Here is a 15,774-nt window from a genome sequence, read left to right on the forward strand (position 1 = left end):
AATCCCACTAAAATCAGGGACTAGACAAGGCTGCCCACTCTCTCCCTATCTATTCAATATAGTACTTGAAGTCCTAGCCAGAGCAATTAGACAACAAAAGGAGGTCAAAGAGATACAAATTGGAAAGAAGTCAAAATATCAGTATTTGCAGAGGATATGATAGTATACTTAAATGACCCCAAAAATTCCACCAGGGAACTCCTAAACCTTGATAAACAACTTCAGCAAAATGGTTGGATATAAAATGAACTCAAACAAATCAGTAGCCTTCCTCTACTCAAAGGATAAACAGACTGAAAAAGAAATTAGAGAAACGACACCCTTCACAATAGTCATAAATAATATAAAATACCTTGGTGTGACTCTAAGCAAGTGAAAGATCTGTATGTCAAGAACTTCAAGTCTCTGAAGAAAGAAATCGAAGAAGATCTCAGAAGATAGAAAGATCTCCCATGCTCATGGATTGGCAGGATTCGTATAGTCAAAATGGCCAACTTGCCAAAAGCAATGCACAGATTCAATGTAATCCCCATCAAAATTCCCACTCAATTCTTAATAGACTTAGAGCAATTTGCAAATTCATTTGGAATAACAGACAATCCAGGAGAGTGAAAACTTTTCTTAATAATAAAAGAACTTCTGGGGAAATCACCATCCCTGACCTCAATCTGTATTACAGAGCAATTGTGATTAAACAAAAAACAAAAAACAAAAACAAAAAAAAACTGTATGGTATTGGTACAGAGACAGGCAGATAGATCAATGGAATAGAACTGAACACCCAGAAATGAACCCAAACACCTATGGTCACTTGATCTTTGACAAAAATAGCTAAAACCATCCAGTAAAAAAAGGACAGCATATTCAATAAATGGTGTTGGTTCAACTGGCAGTCAACATGTAGAAGAATGCATTCTCATCTCCCTGTACAAAGCTCAAGTCAAAGTGGATCATGGAGCTCCACATAAAACCAGATGCACTAAAACTAATATAAGAGAAAGTGGGCAAGAGCCTTGAACACATAGGCACAGGGGAAATTTTCCTGAATAGACCACCAATGGCTTATGCTCTAAGATCAATAATCGACAGATAGGACCTCATAAAATTGCAAAGCTTCTGTAAGACAAAAGACAAAACGGCAACCAACAGATTAGGGAAAGATCTTTACCAATCCTACATCCAACAGAGGGCTAATATCCAATGTATACAAAGAACTCAAGAAGTTAGACTCAAGAGAAACAAATACCCTAGTTAAAAATGAGTTACAGAATTAAATAAAGAATTTGCAAGCCAGGCGTGGTGGCGCACGCCTTTAATCCCAGCACTCGGGAGGCAGAGGCAGGCGGATTTCTTAGTTCGAGGCCAGCCTGGTCTACAAAGTGAGTTCCAGGACAGCCATGGCTATACAGAGAAACCCTGTCTCGAAAAACCAAAAAAAAAAAAAAAAAAAAAAAAAAGAATTTGCAACTGAGGAATATCGAATGGCCAAGAAGCACCTAAATAAATGTTCAATATCCTTAGTCATCAGGGAAATACAAATCCAAAAAAACCTGAGATTCCACCTCACACTAGTCAGAATGGCTAAGCTCAAAATCTCAGGGGACAGCAGATGCTGGCAAGGATATGGAGAAAGAGGAACACTCCTCCATTGTTAGTGGGACTGCAAGCTGCTACAACCACTCTGGAAATCAGTTTGGCAGTTCCTCAGAAAATTGAACACAGTACTTACTGCCTGAGGACCCAGCAATACCACTCCTGGGTATATACCCAGAAGATGCTCCAACATGTAATAAGGACACATGCTCCACTATGTTCATAGCAGTTTTATTCATAATAGTAAGAAGCTGGAAAGAACCCAGATGTCCCTCAACAGAGGAATGGATACAGAAAATTTGGTACATTTACACAATGGAGTACTACTCAACTATTAAAAACAATGAATTTATGAAATTCGTAGGCAAATGGATGGATCTGGAGGATATCATCCTGAGTGAGGTAACCCAATCACAAAAGAACACACATGATATGCACTCATTGATAAGTGGATATTAGCCCAGAATTTGTAAAATTCATAGGCAAATGCTGGAGGATATAATCCTGAGTGAGGTAACCCAATCATAAAAGAACACACATGATATGCACTCACTGATAAGTGGATATTAGCCCAGAAGCTCAAAATACCCAAGATATAATTCACAAACCACGTGAAACCCAAGAATGGAAGACCATACTGTAGATACTTCTATCATCTTAGAAGGGAGCAACAAAACACTCATGGAAGGAGTTACAGAGACAAAGTGTGGAGTAGAGACTGAAGAAATGACCATCTAGAGACTGACTCACCTGGAATCACCAAACCCAGACATTGTCGTGGATGGCAACAAGTGCTTGCTGACAGGAGACTGATATAGTGTCTCTGGAGAGGCTCTGCCAGTGCCTGACAAATATGGAAGTGGATGCTCACAGCCATCCATTGGACTAAGCATAGGGTCCTCAATGAAGGAGCTAGACAAAGGACCTAAGGAGCTGAAGGGGTTTGCAGCCCCATATGAAGAACAACAATATAAACTAGCTAGTACCCCTAGAGTTCCCAGAGATTAAACCTTGTGATCTGGTGGTTGGTCCCTCTACCCTGTGGTCTGAGAAATGTAATTAGCTCCTCCCTTCTGGAGGGGAGGGGTGCCTATGTTCTTTTTGACCTTTGCTTCCAAGAGGGGAGGAGTCCAGTGGAATTTTTTAACAGCTGAACTGACTTCTTCATTAGCTGAAGGGGTTTGCAACCCCATAGGAAGAACAATAATATCAACCAACAAGACACAGACACACACACACACACACACACACACACACCAGAGATCCCAGGGACTAAACCACCAACCAAAGAGTACCAATGGAGAGACCCATGACTCCAGCTGCCTATGTAGCAGAGGATGGGAAAAGAGGCTCTTGATCTTGTGAAGGCTCCATGCCCCAGTGTAAGGGAATGCCAGGGCGGGGTGGCAGGAATGAGTGGGTGGGGGAGCACCCTCCTAGAAGCAGGGGGAGGGGGCATGGGATAGGGGGGTCTCCAGAGGGGAAATCAGGAAAGGGGATAACATTTAAATGTAAATAAAATATCTAATAAAAAAAGAAATGCATATCATAACAAAAACAAAAACAAAAAGGCAAGGCAATGTGATACCTCATATAACATGTAATTCAACTAGTAAATTCAAAAGTACTGAAATGGGTTAAATGTTCAATGGATGAAGACCTCAAATCTATCAGCAAAAGAGAAAGATATACAAATGAGCAGTTCCTGCTAGGTCGTGCCACCACTGCTACTCTCCCAAAACTACTGAACTGGACCGCTGGTGTATCCATAAAGTGTTTGTGAGCGGACTGAGCTGCCACTGCTGACCTGTGAACTGAACTGCTGATTTCCAGACAATGCAGATAGGGTTTGGTCCAAAGAACAATTTCTAAACAGGCCCACTTCCTCCTTTCTTTTTCCCACTACCTCTGATAGGTGGTTGGCTTCTTAGAAGGGAGGTTAAAGCCTTTATTAAAAAGAGGGTTGAGAAAAAATTAAAGCCTACAACCTTTTATTAAATAAACTTTTGTAATGGGTAGATGGATGGATGAAAGGAAGAAAGGAAAGAAGGGAGGGAGGGAGGGAGGGAGGGAGGGAGGGAGGGAGGGACTATTTTAAGGCCTAAAAGTAAATAAATTCCAACAGATTTGTTACATCACCAAATCTGTCTCAGAAATAAGGCATCACAAGACAAGAACAAATTAAGGCAGTTTACATCCACCAACTCAGAACTGTGAGATACTTAAAAGAATCACTGTATTCAATGATGTGAATGAGAAACTTCCTAACACTACTAGGGTAGAAAGAAAAGAACAAACAATAATTCAAGCAACTAAAAAGTCAACATAATTACAAGAATTAACAAACCTCTCTCAACAATAACCCTAAATGTAAATGGGCTGAACTCACCAACAAAAAGATACAAATTATACTGTACTTAAAAACAGATTCAATTCTTTGTTGCTGCCAAGAAATCCATCTGACTAGCAAAAACTCCCACAGAAGGAAGGCATCAGCAAATGGAAAGCTCCCACAGAAGGCATCAGCAAATGGAAACCAAGCACGCTAGCGTATTTCTTTTTTTTTTTTTTTTTCATTCAATTCTGATACCTGATAAAGTATATTTCAAACCAAATTTAGACAGAACATTTTAAAACGCTGCATTATATATGAATAAGTAAAACAATCATCAAGAAGGTATACAACTGTAAGTCTATATATGCACCAAACATTGGAGGCTCATAATTTCATAAAATAAACAGTGGAGATAAAAGGTCACAAAATCCCTGATTTAATATCCTGCCCACTCTCATCATTATGTAAGACATTTAATCTAAAGTAAAAAAAAAAAATTCCTGAATTAAGCAACTCCATAGGTCAAATGCACCTAACAGGTATGCAGGTAGTATTCCATCCAGCAGAATCAGACTACACATTCTCCTCAGTGGCAGCCCAGAAGCCCAATAAAATTAGACATCAGGAGGCATCATTAGACTGGCCAGACAGCTCAATGGGCAAAGGCACTTGCCACCTAATGAGCTCAGTTTCATCCCAGGAGCCACACAGTAGACAGAAAAACTGATTCCTACAAGTTGTACTCTAGTCCATACAGTCAACATACGCATGCCCACAAGGAAAAATAAATAAATATGAAATAAGTTCATTAATTAGCTAAGTTAAATAGACAACATTGTAGTTCACAAAGCAAATTGTAAAGATTACAAGATAATCAAAATTTCTTGTATCTTACCAGATCAAAGTACAATAAAATCAATAGCAAGAAAATACATAAACTACATATACATTAAGACTGAAAAATGCACACATGAATGACCACTGGGCCAATGAAGAAATCAGGAATAAAATTTAAAGATTCCTAGAATCACGGACTGGAGAAATGGCTCAGCAGTCTTAAGAGCACTTAGGGACCCAAGTTCATTTCCTAGCAACCATATGGTTGTTTATCATTATCTGTAACTCCAATTCCAGATGATACAACTCCCTCCTCTGGCATCTGTGGGCACAAGGCACACACACTGTCAACATACAATCAAGTGAACACTCATACACATAAAATAACCTTGTTATTCTAGAAATCAAAAACAAAACAAAACAAAGGTGTAACTTCCTAGAATCTTTGGGAATTAGCTAAGACAGTTAAAAAGATAAAGTTCATACTACTTATAACAAACATGCTAAATGGAAAAACCAAAATCAGGGACAGGCAAATGTGCCCATTCATTCCACTGTTTCAATGCATTTAAAGGCATAGCTAGAGCATTAATACAAAGAAAATCAAGCTACAGATGGGAAAGGATGAAATCCCAGCATTCCTACAGACAATCTGATGAAGGCATTTCTCAACTGAAGTTCCCCTTTACAGAAAACTCTAACATATCAAGTTGACAATAAAGAAATAAACAGATAAATAAATAAATAAATAAAAACTATCCAGAACACAAAGTACCATCATCAATACTCAGCTGTGGACTCTGACTACTGTACTACTTTAAGACCCCCAACTCAATGTGTTTTCTAAAAAAAAAACAAAAAACAAAACAAAAAAAAAACACCCTAGAAACGAAGTTCAACACAGAATTCTTTGTTCTTTCGCCTTCAGCCTGAGATACCGATGGCCACTAAAACTGGCTCATCACAATTGACCCACCCTGACACCTGACTCATTGTGTAAGGGACTAAGAATGTTTGCCAAAGATAGCCTGTAACTCTTCCATAAGAGCTGAAATGTTTAGGCAGCTTCCCTGTTCTTTGTGAATTTATTTCCCCCCTTTCCTTATGGTCTTTCCTTTAAAAGCCCTCAATTGCAACTGCTGAGGGCTGATCTCCTATGAGCTCAACCTCAGCATGCTGATTTTTTTTTTCGATTAAACCTCATGCATATTGCATCAAGAATGGTTTCTCTCGAGTTATTGGGTTGTCGTCTCATCCTGGGACTTGAGCAAGGGTCTCCCCAGGAACAGGGGTCTTTCACTACGTGCCAGGTCCGGCATGGCCTTGGTAGGGACAAAATGACATGGTTCCTGCCCCCAGGGACAGAGACAACAGGCCTAGACCTCCACACGTGTCCATGGCTGCTGTGGGTGTAAGGGTTGTTTGCATAATAATGTACATACATACTTTATGTTCCCCCTTCAAAGAAGGTTTTCCCTGTTAACATTAATGACTTCATGATAATCAGAGACAGCATGAATCTGGGAGGCAAAGCTGTGGCTAACCGCTGGAACCTTCAGGACAGCCCTGTGGGGTTGAACTCTGTGAAAAAGAACTCTAAGACCATGATTTCAAAAATATATAATTTCTCAACTATGAAAAATATAAGAATACAGTAAAATTATGAGGGGCTTCAAAAATCAAAAGTAACAAAAGCAGCTGTGAGGTGAGCCAACTTGTCAGAAAGATGCTAAGGAAGGAGAAAAAGATTTAGGAAGTGGTGGTTGCAAGAGATCCCACCCTGCTATTTTTTTGATTATGCTTACAAAAGCAGAAAGAGTCCACAGTTCAAGGTCAGTCTGGGACAGAACAAGGTTAAACCCCAATGTGTGGTAGAAATGGTAATTTCAAGACAGGGCACCACCCAACAAGCTTACAGTCTGTGCTTAACAGAGGCAAGCAGATCTCTGATTTCTTTTGCACAGTTAAAAGGAAATGTGTGCTTGCTTTCTCCCAAGAATTAAGGGGCTGGAGAGACAGGACGCTGATTCTTAGGATAATCAAAAGGAAACCTGGAGTAAATGACTGAATTGATATGTAAAATAAATGACTGGGTTTATGATCTACAAGAGAGGAGCTATCCAGAGAATTTTCTTAGAATATCAAGAAAGAACTGCTTGGAGAACTATCTAGAGCAGAACAGTTATCTATAGATCTCTAGAGAAAGTAAATCAGAGAGAAAGAAAGCACCCAGCCTCGGGTCGCTTGTTTTCACTGCCCCCAGACACCCTTTCCTCAGAAACCCTCTCCAAGCTGAGGCTGGTTCTTGGCAACTCCTTACTGGCAAGTCTAGATGTGCCTGCCCCCACTGGAGCCGTAGTAAGAGTTGGTAGTTGGGTGGAGTGCTGTGGAAAGTTGTCTTCCAAGCATGACAGTGCTGTAAGACTGAGCTCACAGCAGCAAGATCACTGCCCAGGACTGGGTTGGCCAAGCTGGGAAGAAGTGAGTCAACACCAGTGGGAGGGGAACAAAGAATAAGGGTGGGGGTGAATATGTTCAAAAACATATACACAGGTACAAAAATGATATATAGTAGTCAGAGGACTACAATAAAAATTAACACATGCTAATTAAAGACAGAAATGAAACTAACAACAAACACCAGCAAGGATGTTAGGGAAAGGAACCCTACTGATGGACACATACTGCCAAGCCTACCAACCTGATCGGGATCCCTAGCACCTACTATGGAAGGAGAGAATGAATAGACTCATGCTGTCCTCTGGCCTCCATTTAGGCATGCTGTGGAATTCACACGTTACATGTACACACACAAATAAATAATTACTTTTAAAATTGTAACTATTACATGACCCAGTTAAACCACTCTTGAATAAATGAGTCTTGTCATAGCTAATGAAGATGAAATAGGACTTGGGTACACAGGTAACAAAAACCAGTATGTATAAACTTCTGAACAAATTGCTCAACTCTATGGTTTGGCATGGAAAGAGGTGATGTTACTCAGGACAAATTCTGACCCCATCTGAGAAACAAAAGGTAACAGAATACGCTGGGGGTTTGGGGGGGGGGGATTACTAAATATCCAGGGGAAAAGGGAGAAATACAAACCCAACTGGCTGGTGGTCCCTATACAAGGTCCTAAATGGGGCCTTAATGATAGATGGGGGTCCAGCCTAGAAGGAATTATCTCTATTCTACCTTAGAGAGTCTCTGAGAGACCAAAAGTAAGTCTTTAAATCACTCACAAATTACTACTATCTGCCAGGAGGAAAAGAAGAAGAGACCCCTGTGGCTTTCCTGTAGAGGCTGTGCCATGAAAAAGTATAAGATGAGATTAGAGAAAGAGGTCCTCTCAAAGGATAACATTTTTACTCAGTCAGCCCTTGATATTTAAAACAGTCTTCAGAAATCTGACTGTTGTGCCAAGCAAGCCACTAAATGTTTTGGCTCGGCTACTGTGGTATTCTATAACCTAGATCAGAAGCAGGGGGAAAAGGATAAAGGCACAGACAGGCAACACAGGGAACTGCCAGCTACCATAGGAACTCTTCCAGGTACAGAGTCCAGCCCAGAAGGCCCTCCTTCCTCCTACGAAGGAAGGAAGGAAGGAAGGGATGGAGGGAGGGAGGGGCAGGGGAGGGGGAGAGGAAGAAGATGTTGAGTTTTTTATTGTTTTTATTTTTATGTGAATTGATGTTTTGAATTTGTATGTCGGAGCACCTTGTACATGCAGTGCCTGACAAGACCATAAGAGGGTGTCAGAACCTCTAGAACTGGAGTTAGAGATGGTTGTTAGCTGCCATGTGAGTGCTGGGAATTGAACCCAACTCCTCTAGGAGAGCAGTCAGTGCTCTAAGTCACTGAGCCATCTCTCCATGGCCATGTCAGCTTCCTCTGTGAGCAAGAAGGCCATCTTCAACACTGTTTCAGAGACAAAAGCCACCCCCAGAACCCATTTCATCTATAAAGACAATCACTAGAAGATTCCATGCCTTCAGAATCTGTCTAAAGTCATCTTTTTACCCCAATGGGTCTGGGGCCTCGCAAAAACACACTTTTTAAGCCAATCATGAATTTTCACAGTGATTTCTGGGGTGGGGCAGAAGGAAGGCATCATTTAGAATAATCAAGGCATGACCCACTTGGCCTGAGAAGGTACAAGCAGAGGAGGCCTCCCTGCAAAAGCTGAAGGAGCACAGACTGCCCCACTGGCGGGTAGGCAATATTCTGAGTGCAGGAGCTGTTCCACAGCAACAGCCTCAGCAGCTTCAAGCTTGCACAGCTCGATTGGGCCATCACCAGCAGTAGCCAGTGAGTTGACCAACTGCTCATCTGCCTTGAAGTCACCCTTACCAGATAATGGCTGCTGCCTTATGCTGCTCAGCCTTTTCCACCACTTATCTGGCTCTCTCCAATTCCTGCTGAGCCAACTGTTTCTCTTCCACTTCCTCTGTGAACTCCTTCTCAAAGGTCAGCAGTGTGAGGGACACATCATCCAGGATAAGCCCCAATGCTGCTACTCGCTCTATGAGGTCATCATCAATGGTTCTCAGTGAGAGATCAACTCTCTAGCATCAAAGCAGGCCACCACTGACTTGAGGGTGTCTGTGGTGAGGATGGCAGCAACCACTCATCACACATCTCCACAAAGCTGTTTTAGATAGGAGGAAGCTGGCTGGATACTAGCTGAATGTTCAATGATGCTGATGTTCTACATATCTTTGCTAACTAGTACATTCCATGGCTGAAGAGTAGCAGTAAAAGATAACTGGATTCTGCCCATTTTCTATGAGGCAGAGTCCACTACCACACCTCCTGCAACTGCTAATGCCAGGCCGAACTTTGCAATGGACTCCAACACCTTGGTGGGCCATGATTCCTCCTGCTGCACCCACTCACACCTGCCTTCACTCTGACCTCCACAGCAACTCCCCGATTCATTGTTTTTGTGGCCTACCATTTTGGTATGGTTTATAATTTTTAAAGTAAAAATAAAAACTGTGGTTGCTGGAGAGATGGCTCAATGGTTAAGAACACCAGCTGCTTGCTCTTCCAGAGGTCCTGAGTTCAATTCCCAGAAACCACATGGTGGCTCACAACCATTTATAATGAGTTATATACCTCTTCTAGCATGCAAGAGTATATGCAAACAGAGCACTGGGACACATAAAATAAATATTTTTAAAGGTAAAAGTAAAGGTAAAAGATAAACAAACACTGGGCCTACAAAGACACCTGACATGTAAACCTGGTAACCTGAGTTTGATCTCTGTAATCTACTTAAAGGTAAAAGAAGAGAATCCCACATTCTGACCACTACAGACAAGACACATACGCACTGAGGCAGGCAAACACATGCACATTTTTTTTTTTTAAATTAAAAAAGTTAAGTCTCAGTTCGAGGCCAGCCTGGTCTACAAAGTGAGTTCCAGGACAGCCAGGGCTATACAGAGAAACCCTGTCTCGAAAAACCAAAAAAAAAAAGTTAAGTCTCTAGATGGCTATCAGCATGATTTGATAAGCTTTCAAAATTTTTTTCTGAGTATACCTATAAATTTTTTTAACAAGTTAACAGAGACCACAGGTACTAAAAGTTCCTCATAATAAATTATTCCAACACTGGCTCTTACTTCCATGATTCCATAAAAATTACATAACAAGACCATTGTAAGATGTATCACTTATTATCACATGCATTTGATCCCAGCGCTTGGGGGTGCAGGGGCAGAGGCAAGCAGATCTCTCTGAGTTTGAAGTCTGCCTAATCTATATAGTGAGTTTCACACCAGACAGGACTACATAGTGAAAGTCGGTCTCATTTAAAAAAAAAAAATAATAATAATAATAATAATTACATTATCAATAAGATCATAGCATTTAAGAAACCACCATGGGGTTACATACTGTAACCCTAGCATTTGAGAAGTGAAGACAGAAAGATAAAAAAATTTCAAGATTACCACTGGCTACATTAAAGTTCAAAGCTAGCCTGGGCTCCATGAGACTGTCTTGAAAATAATAAGGAAAAGAAAATTTTAAAAAGAAATAAAAAATGAAAAGACATTTTCGGCAAATAAATCTTTTACTAAAACTTCTGATGTAAAAACATCGTTTGTTCCATAATACATTGTGCCTCTTCATTCAAAACAAAAAACTATGAGACAGCACCATGCTGCCCTTCTTTCTTTGAGGAGTATAGGGATGCAGGTAGGAATGAGGAAGCAGGAAAATAAGGAGAGGTGGAACAAATACACTTTATTAAAAATACATTCCTGGGCTGGTGAGATGGCTCAGTGGGTAAGAGCACCCGACTGCTCTTCCAAAGGTCCGAAGTTCAAATCCCAGCAACCACATGGTGGCTCATAACCATCTGTAACAAGATCTGACTCCCTCTTCTGGAGTGTCTGAAGACAGCTACAGTGTAATTACATATAATAAATAAATAAATCTTTAAAAAAATAAAAAATAAAAATAAAAATACATTCCTAATAATCAAAGTCTCCAGTTAAAATCATTGGCTCATTTAAAAGTGGTTTACTTGGATCAAAACTCTCTTACATTTACTCAATTAACTCGATGGTTTCTGTTAGTTATACCAAGGTATGTCTGTATGAGGATTAAAATAAGTAAAAGGCACAACATCAGTTTTACATGTGTTACTACACGTAATGCATGGAGTTGGCATGGTGCTGCACAGACCATGATCCCCTCCATCACTTGAGGAACAGGCAGGAAAATGAAACGGAAACTTCTGGTTTCTTTGCAAAGTCAGTTTTGTCAGATAACAAAACTGGGGCAGACAAGTGAAGGAGTGTGTTCCTGAAGGGGTCACGGGTGAAAGGATGTTTTGCTAAAGCAGACTCATGATATTAAGAAGGACCCAACAGACCACAGACGGCGCTAGATGGTACTGGTATACCTTAATGGTCATCATTTGTTGTGACTTCATAGGAAGAAACATACAAAAAAAAAAAAAAAAAAAAAAAAAAAACCTTCTGGTAGTATTCTGGTGGCTTCGTGCAGCTCCTGAGGACGTGGGGCGATTGGCAGAGTGATGTCAGCTGACACAGACTCACATGGAGCTTTGCTAAGACAGACTCACATGGTGAGGCAAGACCCCTAGGAGGACACTTTATGTTTGAAGGGAGTAGAAATAGGATTCAGCAACTTTGCATAGTTAGCTCTGCAATGCTTCAAGGCACAGCAGAGAATTTCTGACATCCCTGGTCACTCCTGCTGACTCATGTGGATTGGGTGGAGACTTGACTATTTCTGCTAGGTCATGCCACTACTGCTGATTTCTGTTTGCTATCCCAACACTACTGAACTGGACTGCTGGTGTATTCAGTAAGTGTTTTCGAGTGGATCAACCTGCTGATGTTGGTTCCTGTAAACTGAACTAATTTCCTGACAATACAGATTAGATTTGCTCCAAAGAATAATGTCTAAACAGGTCCACTCCCCTCATATCCTAATAACCTTCCTTTTCCACTACCTCTGGTGGATGGTGGGCTAGAAGGGAGGTTAAAGAACCCATATTAAAAGTAGGGTTTGAAAAATCAAGTCAACAGGAAAATTCTAAGCTCTTCAAGTCCACAGCAAGTTCCATACCAGCCTGAGCTAGTAGACACTCTGTCCCCCCACAAAACAAAAAAATAAAACAGGGTGGTTAAAAGTGTTTGTTCTTCACCATCTGGTGTGGTATATGACTTTAACCTAGCACTCAGGAGGCAGAAGTAGGGGATCTCTGAGTTTGGTTTATAGAACGAGTTACAGGACACCCAGGACTATACAAAGAAACCCTGTCTCAAAACAACAATAAAGTATTTGCTGCTCAATCATGAGAACCAGAGTTTGAACCCAAGCATTCATGTCAGGTACCTCACAACAACCTACAACTCCAGCTCTAAGTGATTCAACACCCTCTTCTAGCCTTCTCATGCCCCTACACATACACATGTGCATAGACTCACACAAACGTGCACATACACCTTCAAAAAACCATAATTTTTAAAAATAAAGTGTAACTTCTATTGCTATATGTGGGAAACACAGGACTAATTTTCTACAGCTCAGTGTTAGCAGCTAAGATGTATTTTAGCCTTAGATCTCAACTCTACTACCCTCCCTTACATCTGCAACTAGGCTCGGGTCTCATAAACACACCTTCTGTCGTGTTCCTACAATCTGCTGCATCTGTTGCTTCTCAAACATCCCTTTTCTCTCAACTTTTAAATTCAAGACAGCTAAACTTGCCGAGACAGCTCCTTCTCCAGACACTACTATGGGTCTTTAGAATACTTTGGAAGTTCCTTTCAAAAGATAGTTTTCAATCTATATGGAAGACATATATGTCTTGAAATTATTTGTAAAAAGCTACTAGAAATATAAAAATGCCAGGAACCTATAATACAGGAAAGTACTGAAAAAACAACAAAATTAACATTAGAAGACAAAGACTGTACAGCTTTACCTCATGCCACAATGGTATACAGAGATAGACCCTGGAGTCCTTTTTCCTTCTTCCCTCCTTCTCCCCACTTTTGCCCACACAGCCAGCTAATAGTCAAGCTTTATTCCTATTCTTCAACCCACTGTTCTGCCAATCAATCCCACTGTGGAGGAGTGAAAGCTGGAAAGAGTCAGAAACCAACTGTGCACAAATGGTTGAGAAAGAGGAGTTTTACAGATTCACTTCTATGAGCGCAAATTGCTTTTCAGGCATAATCACTTTATAATGGTAGAGAATGAATATAGGTAAAATAAACCATCTTTGAGCTTTCTCTGTTGTTGTTTTTGTTTGTTTGTAGGGAGAAAGTGCTTTTGAACAGGGTCTTCTATACATATAGCCCAAGCTGGCCTGAAATTCTCAATCCTCCTACAGCAGAATCCTTAGCATTGGGATTACAGGTATATACTACTATGCCCAGGTATCTCTGAGCTTTCTCTTCAGAGGACCCATGTCTTTCATCGATGGCTAGAACAGAAAGATCAGGAGTTCAAAGCCAGATCGGGGCTACAAAAGACTTTGACTTAAAGCAAAACATCAAAAGGTATAGGTGAGGATGTATAGGTAAGGATGGATATGTGCATATGTGCACACACATTAAGACCAACTTCCATGTTCTTAGTCCCATCAAGCAAAGATCTCTAAACAGCTATATAACACAAGCATCATAATACCACATCACGATTATCTAGAAGTGAAAGAGTTCCATAGACTAGGCAACTAGTAATTTTTTAATGAATCTCCTTCTAACTACTAGTTCAACACAACCTAATAGTGTCAAGCATTCTCCTTTCTAGAATAGAAAACCAGGAAGTCTCAGCCTAGCATGTTGATGCCAGAATTGCACCACTGCTTAGGACTATCACCTCCAAACCAACCCTCTCAGTGATCTCTTCTTGAGTTCTCCAAAGTACAGCTCAAGCTTCCTCCTACTCTGCTCTTAAATGTAACCTTAGTTTGGTTTGGGGAGGCTCCAGGCTGTTTCAGGAGGATAGAGGTTGAAACAAGATCTATTGCTCTGTAGCCCTTAACCTAATAGCTCTGTGGCCTAAAACTATTAGCCTCAACTGACCTTGACATTGCAGCAATACTGCTGCCTCAGCTACTGAGTACTGAAATTATTGGTGTGAGCCTTCATGTCATCCCATAAGGCAAAAATAACCTTTATTTTTGATTTGCAATTGTTGTTTCAACTTATTTTTATTTTTTATGATTTTTTATTTTCTGTACACTGGATTTCTGCCTGCTTGTATGTGTGTGTGATGGTGTTGGATCCCCTAGAACTAAGGTTACAGACAGTTGTGATCTGCCATGTGCACGCTGGGAATTGAACCTGGGTCCTTTTGAAGAACAGCCAGTGCTCTTAACCTCTAGCCCAACTTATCTTATTTTAAATTATGTGTATATGTTTGTCAGCATATGCATGTGAATACAGGTTCCCACAGAAGCTACAAGAGGATACTGGGTCCCCTGAATTTGGAGTTACAGGCATCTGTGAGGCACATGACATAGGCACTGGGAACCAAACTTGGGTCCTTTTTTAAGAACAGCACTCACTTTTAACACTTGAGCCAGTTTACCAGCCCCCACCTCCCCTTTTTGAGATATGGTCTCTTGTGGTCAAGAATGGCTTCCCAAGAGTTGGGATTAGTATCATCTCATTGTTTAAAACGTTCAGTACAGGGCACTCCTTTAATCCCAGCACTTGGGAGGCAGAGGCAGATAGATTTCTGAGTTCAAGGCCAGCCTGGTCTACAGAGTGAGTTCCAGGACAGTCAGGGCTACACAGAGAAACCCAGTCTGGAAAAAATAAAATTAAATTAAAAAAAAAAAAAAAACTTTCAGTACCTTTTCGTCAGCCTAAGGGTTTGAAAAAAGCCAAAATCCCTACAATGACTTGATAAGGTCTTGCTGAATCTGGCTCCTACTACTTCTTTACAGACTGTTCCCCTACTTTGTGTAATCTAAAGCACCCAAGCTTATAAACTGTTAAAAATCACTCTGTTTTCACATACCTTTGGTCTAGATACAAACCACTACCTGCACCCCCACAACCCCAGCTTTTCTGATTAATATTTTTCAGATCTCAATGTCTTCTTTGATATATCAAGCTGAGTAGAGGAACTCTGTTGTGTCGATGTGTTTTTCTCTGTATCATTTATTATGTTTCATGACTTACTTGACTAGTGAGAAAGACAGATGTGAGGAGAGTGATTACGTCTTATAGACAAAACCACTGGAATGAATAATAGGAGGCAGAAAGTTGCTGAGCTAGACATGCTGACAGGGTGGTTGGCAACTTTAATTCTACCCACAGATAAGCCTACGATAAAAGGATTACTTGAGACTAGGCCTTCAAGGCTAACCTGAGCAACTAATGAGACATTGGCTCCAAAAAAACCAATTAAACAAGCTGGGCATGCTGGCGCCCAACACACATCTGTGATTCGGCACTTGGAAGGTGGAGGCAAATGAATCAGCTCAAGCCTGAACAACA

At 40.7% G+C, this 15,774-nt stretch overlaps 1 protein-coding gene and 1 pseudogene across 8 annotated transcripts in view; both read right to left on the reverse strand.

The window, feature by feature from the left end:
- The window catches only part of Abi1 (abl interactor 1), an 86,102-nt gene that overhangs the window by 56,483 nt on the left and 13,845 nt on the right, over positions 1–15,774 (reverse strand). The gene's annotated exons all lie outside the window — the stretch shown is intronic.
- On the reverse strand, positions 8,882–9,728 carry LOC110318481 (annotated as a pseudogene).

The sequence above is a fragment of the Mus pahari genome, chromosome 3, assembly GCF_900095145.1.
Source record: "Mus pahari chromosome 3, PAHARI_EIJ_v1.1, whole genome shotgun sequence".
NCBI lineage: Eukaryota > Metazoa > Chordata > Mammalia > Rodentia > Muridae > Mus > Mus pahari.